This window comes from Callorhinus ursinus, unplaced genomic scaffold (genome assembly GCF_003265705.2).
Source record: "Callorhinus ursinus isolate GAN/ISIS: 27379988/994484 unplaced genomic scaffold, GSC_fseal_2.0 scaffold12, whole genome shotgun sequence".
NCBI classification, from domain to species: Eukaryota; Metazoa; Chordata; class Mammalia; order Carnivora; family Otariidae; genus Callorhinus; species Callorhinus ursinus.
Genome location: NW_027397074.1, coordinates 73,100,652 through 73,111,658, shown reverse-complemented (window position 1 = coordinate 73,111,658; position 11,007 = coordinate 73,100,652). Strand labels below are relative to the sequence as shown.

Genomic DNA, 11,007 nt, shown 5'->3' with positions numbered 1-11,007 from the left:
CCCCCCCCCGCCACCCCAAATACATACACTGGAGCAGAGAAACAGTACTAGAGCCAGAAGACTACACAAATACACACCGTCCCCTCACTCCGGCATACAGTGGTGAATACAGGATAAGGTACTAGACAGTGCATGTCTTGGGTAAACAAAGTTACTTCCTTCTCTCCTCCTTGCTGCTATCAACTGAATCCCTACTTAATTAACTGCTGAATATGTACAGAGGAGCTGTTGAGGTTTAGAGTTTGCAATCTTTAAGATTTTAATCACCATGGGAGCTGGTATACCAAGTGTTTACCAACAAACACACCGGAGTGCAGTCAGTCTCATTTAAAGTTTCAGGCAGGGGCTGCAAACTCACACGTCCCAGGGGCCAGACTGAGGTGAAGAGCAGCGATGCTGGGTCACAAGGGTGATGGGAACTGTGGAGAACTTTGGGGACCACGCGTGCTTCTCTGATGGACGTGATTCCTTTGTCAGTGGACAGAGCTTTTGTATAACCTGGTCTCACTGAACTAAGGCTCCCATTCTTAGAACCTTTCTGGAGAACAAACAGAAGATGGGACTCCTCAAAGCAAACATTGGAGAGAATGTAAGACTTCGAGTCAGACCACAGTGACCTATGAACTCAATTTTGTCTTCGGGGTAAAAAAAAGTCTTCTTTAAAAAACGTAAAAATGGTCATTTCAGCTCCTAAAAGTTCATATAAAACTAAAAGGAGTAGTGACTACTTAGCTCCCCCATTTTTCTGTGAGGATTAGAACTGGGGTTCCTGGATCTTCCAATTTTCAAAAACCCCAGAAATGCACATTTTTTTTATGTAACATCTAATATTAATACTGCTGACGAATTTAAATACATTTGAAAAATGTGAGCTCAACGAAATGTCTGGAGGCTAGATTGAGTCCATGAGTTACAAAGAATCTCCTCCAGGCCACAGACGAAGGAAGAGGCCACCATACCCTGGGAGATGGTCAGACCCCCAGCCTCCAGGCTCCAATCCTGGCTTCCCCTGCTTTGTCCAACACTCTCTCACCTCCACACGTACTGGCCTCCTTGTCCCTGATCCTCCTTCGTCAAACCCTTGGCCAGCTCCCTGCAGAGCCCCAGCTCTGTAATCAAACTTCCACTCAACTTTGGACTCTTCCGGGAATGCTTCTGCCAGCTCTGAGCTTTAACCCAGCTGAAAATGAACTGAAAGCAAAACTACCTCTCCCAGGTGTCTGCTTCTGCCTTTCGTCAGGGGTGTTTGTGCCTCGGATCCTAGGGCACGCGCAGGTGATGGGCAGGGTCCTGCTCCCTCTCGGTCCTGACCAAATGCCTCCACCCCCAACCATCTTTTGGGGGAGGAAAGAAGCTTGGATTCTGAGAGTCTTGCTATATTCAGATGTAGCTCTCATGCCCTCACTGATTAGCTGCAAAAGTCCTGAAAAGTGAGCACCCTAATTTAAAATCCTCAATCACTTCCTGTTGGTCTTAGGATAAAGTTCAAAATTCTTAATGTGAACTGCGAGGCTTTGGTTTTCTCTTATTTCCTTGAGCATGCCGTGTTCTTTCTTGCTTCAGGACCTCTGCACACACTGTACCCTATCCAGAACCCTCGCCCAGCTTCCCCTCCCCTCCACAGCCACCATGGTCCCACCCAGCTTTAGGTAACCTCTAGTCATCCTTTGGAACAGCTGTGTCCAGGGCGCCTGGGTGGCTCAGATGGTTAAGCGTCTGCCTTCAGCTCAGGTCATGATCCCAGGGTCCTGGCAATGAGTCCCGCATCGGGCTCCCTGCTCAGTGGGGACCCTGCTTCTCCCTCTGCCTCTCTCTCTCTCTCTGTCTCTCATGAATAAATAAATAAAATCTTTAAAAAAGAAAAAACAGCTGTGTCCAATCAAAATATTCTGTAAGCCACATATGTAATTTTAGATTTTTTAAAAAGATTTTATTTATTTATTTGACAGAGACAGAAACAGAGATAGCATAAGCAGGGGGAGCAACAGAGGGAGAGGGAGAATAGGCTCACCCCCGAACAGGGAGCCTGATGTGGGGCTCCACCCCAGGACCCTGAGATCATGACCTGAGCCGAAGGCAGATGCTTAACGACTGAGCCACCCAGGCGCCCCTTTAATTTTAGATTTCTCTAAAAGCCATATTAAAAAGGGAAAATAAATAAATAAAATTAATTTTAATAATATATTTTATTTAACTTTATATGTTCAAAATGTTATTCCAACCTATGATTTATATAAAATTCTTCATGGGGGTATTTCACATTCTTTTTTTCATAGTAAGTCTTTGAAACCTTATGGATATTTTAGACTTAAAGCACAGCTCAACTTGGACCAGCCGCATTTCAAAGGCTCATGTGACCAGTGGCTACCATGTTGATTGGAACAGCTTTAGAGCTGGGTTTTAAGGTTATTTCTTCTAGGCCAGTGGTTCTCAAACTTGAACGTACATCAGAATCACCAAGAGAAGTGGTTACAACAGAGTGCTGGGCCTCACTTCCAAGGCCCGACTGAGTACATCTGAATACAGGCCTGTGAATCTGAGAATCTGGATTTCTAACAAGCTCCCAGGTGATGCTGAGATACTGCTGGTTTGAGACCACCTCGTCTCTAGGCCGACATCTCTGCCCTTCCTTCTTACCCCCAGGGAAGTAGTCAGTCCTGCTTGGTAGACACTCGAAGCACCCCGCTCTACAACACTGGGTAGAATTGTGATGGGTCACTTGTACGGATTACTTGTTCATTTTCTATGTGCCCTGTTAGACTGTCAGCTGCATCACGGCGGCCCTCACTCACTGCCCGATCTCTAAAACCTAGCGTGACATGTGACACATGTTGGGCACTTAGTAGGAAGGTGTGTTGACTGAACTGAAGTCAACCGAAGTGATTACATTGTGCTAATGAGCCTAAGGCTTGACAGTTTGAGTGGTAACTGCAGGCCTGAGGGGTTAGGAAGCCTTAATTCAAGAATTGCAGTGTAGGGCGCCTGGGTGGCTCAGTTGGTTAAGCGACTGCCTTCGGCTCAGGTCATGATCCTGGAGTCCCGGGATCGAGTCCCGCATCGGGCTCTCTGCTCAGCAGGGAGTCTGCTTCTCCCTCTGACCCAACCCCCTCTCATGCTCTCTCTCTCTCGCGCTCTCTCTCTCTCTCTCTCTCATTCTCTCTCTCAAATAAATAAATAAAATCTTTAAAAAAAAAAAAAAAGAATTGCAGTGTATTTAATGGCAAAGCCAGAGCCAATCATGATCATCCATTACATTTCTATATCCTTCACGGTTTAGCATATTCACGAATGGCTGTAATCTGCACAGAGAAAAGAGAGACTCCAACTGACAACTTTACACTATATGTTAACTAACTAGAATTTAAATAAAAACCTGAAACAAAAACCCCAAAAAACAAACAAACAAACAAACAAAACACATAGAGCCACTAAGTGGCAAATTGGAACTGCAATCCATATCGGCCTCCAAATACCTGTGCTCTTTCTCCTCACCATGGAGACTTCAGAGTCCGGGTTTGAGTATCTAGGCTCACTTGGCTTCACTTCACAGGAGCATCTCCAGTCACAACTTGTCCTTCCAAACCCAGGCAGTCATTTCATAAAGTGCATACAAACAAGGTGAGTATAAAGGGGGGCTCAGCTTATGACTGCTCTGGAGAAAAACCTTAAGGCACAAAGTCAAGTGGGCAATTTACAAAGAGGTACCATACTACAAATATACACTCCCCACCCTCAAATTAAAAACTTTTTTTTTTTTTTTTTAAATCGAGCTTTGTTTTTTGTGTTGTTTTTGGTAAAGCTCACCACTCTGGAGTTGGTTCTCAAGATTCCTTGTTTATCCCTTGGCAAGGGTTACCAGCACCTGAATTAAGCACTAATTTTAGTCAATGATTTACTTCATACCAAAAAGGGCCACACAGGTCACAGAATTAGCATACCCCAGGGTTTCTTCCTTTTTTTTTTTTTTTAAGATGTATTTATTTATTTGAAAGAAAGAGAGAGAGCTTGTGGGGGGGGGGGGGGGGGGGGGGGGGGGGGGGGGGGGGGGGCGTAGAGCAGGGGCAGAGGGACAGGAAGAGAATCCGGAACAGACCCCCTGCGGAGCACGGAGCCCAACGCAGGACTCAATCTCTTGACCCTGAGATCAAAACCTGAACAGAAATCAAGAGTTGGACATTTAATGGACTGAGCCACCCAGGTGCCCCAGGGTTTCTTCCTTTTTAAAGTATGATATTGCTCAAAGAAAAAGTTTACTAAACACACATATCCTTTATATGACTCTGTGTCTCATCGTCTCACCCCCCCCTTTGCTGTTTTCCCCGCCTTCTGGCCATTACTTTTTTAGTCCTCTGACACCTAAACTGAGCCTTGACCACTCTGCTGAAATGGTCTCTCCAAAGACTGCCAATCAGTTATTTCTTACTAAGTGAAGACCATCTTCTCTCAGGACTCATACGTCTTTGATCCCTCTGAAGCTGACTACCTCAATAGAGGGGTTAGAATTATTCTGAGATTCCGGCGCTGCGTTTCTCTCAGCTCTTCTGTTGTTACATCCTGGTGTTGGGTCTCTATATTTTCCCACCCACCACTAACAGTACTATCTAGGATGATGAAGACAGCATATGAAGTCATAGCAGGCAATATTCATGGAGGGCTCATCATGTGTTTGGGACTGTTTGAATCTTCAACAACCATTCTATGGAGAAGGTTCTATGGTTACTCCCCTTTTACAGATGCAGAAACTTAGAAGGAAAGGTCGACTTGTCCAAGGTGACACAGATTGCAAATGGCGGGAGCTGGAGTTCAGTCTCAGGCAGGCTGGACCCCCTAAGCCTATCCTTAGGCCTTGAACCACTCTGCTACATCACCACATTGGCACCCAAGGCTCTGTCCTCAGTCCTTGGAAACTTTTCTCACTACTTTGCTCACATTAAAATGGATGATTTATAAATTGACAGTCCCAAATATTCATCAGTCTCCCTAGTCTAGTCAATTAACTCATTCTTTAAACATGTGTTGCAAACCCCATTTGAGCAGGGCATAACACAGGACTGTAAGAAGTACAGAATCCAACATAGATTATGTCTTCAAAGAACTGATGGGGGAAAGGGATGCGTGTGTGTGTTATCACTAAAGCAGAAAGTAATCCACACCATGAGAAAGCACTTCATTCATAAGGGAGATGAAAAAGGGGAGATTATTTCTGAGTAAGGCTTCATGGACATGGTACCATTTAAGCTGGGTTTGGAAAGATGTTCAAGACTTAGATTTATAGAAAAAGGAAAAGGAATCCTAGCCTAAAGAAATAGTGAGTAGAGGCAAGGGAACAGGTGTATATGGAGAATGGTGAGCCATTCAAACTGGCTGGAGTATGGAAAGGGTGACCACATTTCCACGTTTGCCTAGAACAGTCTTGCTTTAGGCCTATTTCCCCAACATAATTATTATAGGGCCCCTTTCACCTGTGAGTGTCCCATTTGGAAAATTATATGATCCCTATCCTAAGTACAGGGTATATCAAGGAAGTGGGAGGAGACAAGCCTAGAAAGATAAGATTGAATAGTGGCCCCAGAAAGGCCTTGTGCCAAAGAAGATAGATTCTTCTATAAGTACTGGGACATCACTGAAGATTTAATAATGTGTATCTTAGGAGGATCAGGCAACACTTACAAACACAGAATGAGATGGGGAAAACTACTGATATGAATATGTGAGAGGCTTTTGCAATGGACCTTGACTGTACCAGGATAATGGCTACTGAGATGGGATGCAGGAGATGGATATGAAAGACACTACAGCTTAGCTGAGATGTTGGCAATTTTTTCTGTATTTGGTGTTGGCCAAACAGTAAATTTTTTATGCTCTATGGTCTCTGTTAGAGTCGCTCAATTCTGCCACTGCAGCTGAAAGCAGCCACAGATAGTACATAAATGAATAAATGAAGCTTTATTTCAACAAAACTTTATGTATGGACACTGAAATTAGAATTTCATATAATTTTCATGCCCATGAAGTACTGTCATTCTTTGATGTATTTCAACCAGTAAAAACAAAACAAAACAAAACATAAAAACCAATCATAGCTTGTAGGCTGTACAAAAACAGGTAGAAGACCAGCAGGCCTTATTTTGCCAAACCATGGCCTAGCTGGATACCATACTCAGATCTACTAATCACATCAGCATTTTGAACCTTTAAGCATCCTGTCGTGGGATAATCTCAGAATTATTAAATCACCTGATTTTATTCTTGGCCAGAACTGCAAGTACCTTGAGTAATAGAATCCGATTCATAATTGTTTTTTATTCCTCGCGGAAGACAATACTGAACATATTCAAATCAGTCTGTTTACTTCTGTTTAATTGATTTAATAATGGGTTCAAGGTAAAATTATAGAGAAAAAGTATTCACGCTGTTAACCAACTTCAAAAGTATGTCATTCTGACATGCTTTACTTCTCTCAGACACCGTCTTCATAAATTGTCACTGTGCCTCACACTTCAGGAGAATGTAGACTGGCTCGGGCATACAAGCTGAACAACTGGCTTAGCAGCAAAGAGACAAGTGATTCAAAGAAAACATACTATGCAGGTGACATATTTTCAAAGACTTCTCACTATGTGTATGTATAGTGATTCCATCTCAATTGCCTACAGAGCAAAAGCTATTCTTTCCATAAATGTCACCATAAAACTGAAGTTATGTTTTTTTTTAGAATTAGCACATCCTTTAGGCAAGGCAGGGCTGGAGACAGTAGGTAGGTAGGGGACTGGTGCAAATACACAGCATTGCATTTACTGAGGTTACTTCTACAATATTTCCAGGACCTCTAGGTAGTTTCAACAAATGTAGCACTAGACGATCTTGCTGCTGCTTCCGACTCCCGTCCCTCATTAAACCATACACTTTCACATACCTTCCCCGCCCCCCACCATAACTGAGGCTCGTCCTGTCTTCCAAACTAATGCTCCTGAGATATTGCTGCTTCCATTCCTCGGGTGTCTGAAACATAATATCTAATGCTCTAGTATAATGACTCATGAACGGGTGAGGAAAATTATAGGATAAAGACCAGTCTAAAAATAAAAACTTAGTTTTCTGCTTCTAAAAACTGAGTAAGAAGTGTGATCAATGATATAATGTTGAAGTAACATAAAATAAGGGATACAGAGCCAGAGTTGCTGTGATCAAAAGCTTCCCCTTAAATATTAGATAGTCCAGTGCTACCCTTCACCACTCGGATGTTTTCCCTAGTCCAAATCCCCATTGCATGGCTTTGAACAACTCTTAATCTAACTCTAGAGGAATCTAATTCTATAAAAGATAGGCTGGCATATTCGAGGATAGACAAAAAGAGAGGTTAATCATGTTTCGGATAAATTAAAAAAGGAATAGTTCTTAAGGGAAATGAAATCCAGAGCTCAGTTCCTTAGAGTCTTAACAAAATACGCTTTCCCCAAAATCAAGCTCAATATTAAAAGTTCAAACATGAGTGTCCCTAAAAGTACCTTGCATTCCACCATCTATTACTTCCTAAAGCTTTACAGTAACTTTTCCACTTGCACCCTAAGAGCACCTCTTTACCAGGAGCCAATGCTATCACTTCCTGGTGTTTTCCAGGCACTGTAACCCCAGTCATTCTCCAACTTTACCGCTACCAGCAGCCTCTACTGATCACTTGTTACACAGGTAGCAAACCACAGCAGGAAGACCCCTATTAACAGGGAAGAGATCTACTTGGGTCATGAGATGAGTGTTTGCCCGGGGCATGTTGCTTGTTCCAGCCTGTGCGGCATCACTGATGAGCTCAACACCCACTCCTGACACCTCCTTCCTAACTTTGGTTACTTATTCCCCCAGGATAATAGCTTTTGTCAACAGAAACTATTGCCACCAAGTCCCAGAAGTTTGGAGTCAAGAAACCCCGACATTGGTCCCAGCTCTGCTACTTACTGATGGTTTGATATGGACCGAGTGATTCAAACTTTCTGGACCTCAGGTTCCTTATCCATAAAGACAGGGATAATTGCTGTTCTCAAGGGGCTATTAGGGAGACTAAATGAGATTATGGTGAAGCACTCTGCCAAAGAGTGAGAGGTGTTCTGGGTTGAACGGAGCAGACTAATGAAAACTCGCCCAGACCTCAGGCCCCTGAAAGTGATCCTACCTTGCTGAGGTATGTGCGGAAGTAAAAGCTGGGAACAAAGTAAAATGAGGATGGGTATAAAGAGAAAAGGTTAAATTAGGCAGTGGAAGGAGAAATACAATCGAATGTTTTATGTGTTGGGGCTGTGGGGGGTTGATGGTAAGACATAGCTCTAAAAGCATACCAAATATTAAGCAGTATTCTACAATCCAAATGCTTTAATCAAGTGGCTAACGTTTTCCCTACATTTTATAAAGTATTTTTTTCAGTTTTTGTGGCCAAATTTCCATGAAAGAGTAATATTTTTGGTCTTATTTCTCCATGTAAACATTCTCTCACACCAGATTTCATTCCAAGGATGTTCAAGAGACCTGTTGGTTCAAATATTTGTGTCCTCTGTTCTCTGAGCACCAGACCCACAAAAATGAAGGCACAGCTGAATTTAGATGTATCAGTCATTATTAAAATGAAATATGCCACTTAATCTCAATCAACCATAGAAGGCAAAAGAGGAAGAGAGACTGGAAGATCTGCCCAAACACTTAACAGTGGTTACCTCTGAGTGATGGAATAAAGGATGACATTTTCTGCCACATTATACTCTGTACAATGGTCATTCTGTACAATGACCAAATTTTCTACAATGATCCATTGGGTTTGGTTTAAAGAGGGGCACAAAAGAACAAGTACTACCCTTTGTAGATGGGAACTTCTATTTGCTAACAGATTGGCCCAGAATTTACTGCTATGAGATTTTTGCTTATGTACTTGTGGTGGAAAATGTCTAATCATCTTTATTTTAAAACAGACTTTTAGGGGCGCCTGGGTGGCTCAGATGGTTAGGCATGTGCCTTCGGCTCAGGTCATGATCCCAGGGTCCTGGGATCGAGCCCCGCATTGGGCTCCCTGCTTGGCGGGGAGCCTGCTTCTCCCTCACCCTCTACTGTTCCCCCAGCTTGTGCTCTCTTGCTCTCTCTGTCAAATAAATAAATAAAATCTTAAAAAAAAAAAAAAAAACAGACTTTTAACACAGGCATGGCCCTCCAAAATAATCTTCAACAACATCCGCTTTTTTAAAGATGCAAAAATTAAGCCAGAAGGTTGAAATGATTTGTTTAAGATTACACAAATAGCAACATCTTCAACACTAAAACCTAGGGGTCCTGACTTCCAGCTCAGAGCTCCTTCCATTACACCATTCGCTTGAATTACAGTTCTCTAAAGTCCACCACTGTGGGGATTAAGGAGTGCACTTGTGATGAGCACCAGGTGATGCACGGAAGTGTTGAATCGCTACATCGTACCCCTGAAACGAATATAACACTGCATGTTAACTAACTAGGATTAAAAATAAAAACTTAAAATAAAAGAAGGCCCACCACCATATGAGGGGCATCTATGGTGTGTGAGGTGCTCCAGGAAAACAAAGATGGATAAAACCCAGTCCCTGGCCTCAGGGGAGAGAGTTTTAAACCAAAGTACAAGCTGACATGTGTTCTGCTTTCATTACAGAAAACTGTAGTACCGCCTGGTGAAAGATGCCATTTGATTTTTTTTCCCCCAAAAGTCTGCATTCGGTCAGTTTGCATTCTGGTACCACTCACAAGCTGTAAAGCCTCCATAATTTGGAAGGGAGGTGGTAGGGGAAGAGGAGTATAATAAGTTAGCAAACAACTAATTATCCTTTAACTTTACTTTTTCAAAGTAACTGTGAACTTTACTTCCATTATGCATTTCTCCTGTCCTTCTCTAGTAATGCAGCCCCCATTCCTTTGAACAGAGGAGAAATATACTTTTTTTTTTTTTTAAATTTTTAGTGGTTCTAAGAACCTGTGATTTAGCTCGATGTGAGAGCTATGTGAAACCATGGCAGATATTCACCTCTTTCTCCTTCCCTGGCATGCAGGGTTTTTTCTCTCTACTTAGACGTTTAGGGCCAGGTCTGCCATCGCCCTAAATAGAGTGGCGTGGCCCTGAAAACACCCCTAGCTTGCTTCCAGGACCCCTCCTCCGCCAAACTGCGCCTCACACGTCCAGGAGAGTTGAGTCCATCACTCCAACTCCTGTTTACTCTTGCCGTCAAGACACCACGACCAAGGCGGAATCCTCCTTTCAGCTGACAGATCCGTGCGTCCCAGGAAGGCTAATTCTGAGAAAGGGGCCTGAGAGGGATCTCGGGAGTAAGTGAGGGTGGGAGCTCGAGGGGCAGACGAGCGAGCACCAGATTCCCTCCAAAGACGGAATCGGAGGAGTCAAGAACTGGCCTTCCTGCACTCCAAATTAAAACACCACATCACTTAAAAACAGAAAGGTTCGCAAGAGCAAAATTCTAAAACAAAACCACTCACCTGTAAAGAGGCCACCAGCAGCAGCAGCAGTAGCAGCAGCCGCTCCTCAGAGCCGCCAAGCACCCAGCTCCTCCAAGCACCCAGCTCCTCCTATAACTCATCACTGCCGCCGGCATCGACGCTCTTTTCTAGCTCTGGAGCCCGAAGGGGGAGGTCCTAGTGCTCTGCGTATTGGAGGGTCGAGCGGTCACTCATATAAGGCCCCGCCCCACTCCCGGGAACAGGTCGGGGTCTTTTCCGTTTCCCAAATCCCTAGCGTGGACGGCGAGGCTCTGATTGGCTCTCTGAGGAGACGAACACACTCAAGGACCAGTAAAGAGCTGACGTCGACGCTGGTGGGCGGGCTTAGGCCTGGGGAAGTAGAAAAAAAAACAAAAAACAAAGCCGGGAGCGTCGCCCAGGCGATAGAGGAACCTCAGGCACGGGGAGAGTTTAAGTCGTTGAAGTGCTAGAAAGCGTTTCGGGTCGCAAAGGAAGTACCTGCCAGTGTAGAGAAGTGTCCGCGGAGTCCAG

The 11,007-nt window shown here is 43.9% G+C and overlaps 1 protein-coding gene across 2 annotated transcripts in view; it reads right to left on the bottom strand.

Annotated features, from left to right (window-relative positions):
• BPGM (bisphosphoglycerate mutase) overlaps positions 1-10,650 on the bottom strand; it is a 27,937-nt gene extending 17,287 nt beyond the window's left edge. The window contains exon 1 of one of the 2 annotated variants that reach the window (XM_025854861.2): positions 10,495-10,650. The gene's annotated coding sequence lies outside the window, so the exon portion shown is untranslated. The remainder of the gene's footprint in view (positions 1-10,494) is intronic. The other variant, XM_025854862.2, reaches the window with a different exon arrangement.
• Between the last annotated feature and the right edge of the window lie 357 nt (positions 10,651-11,007).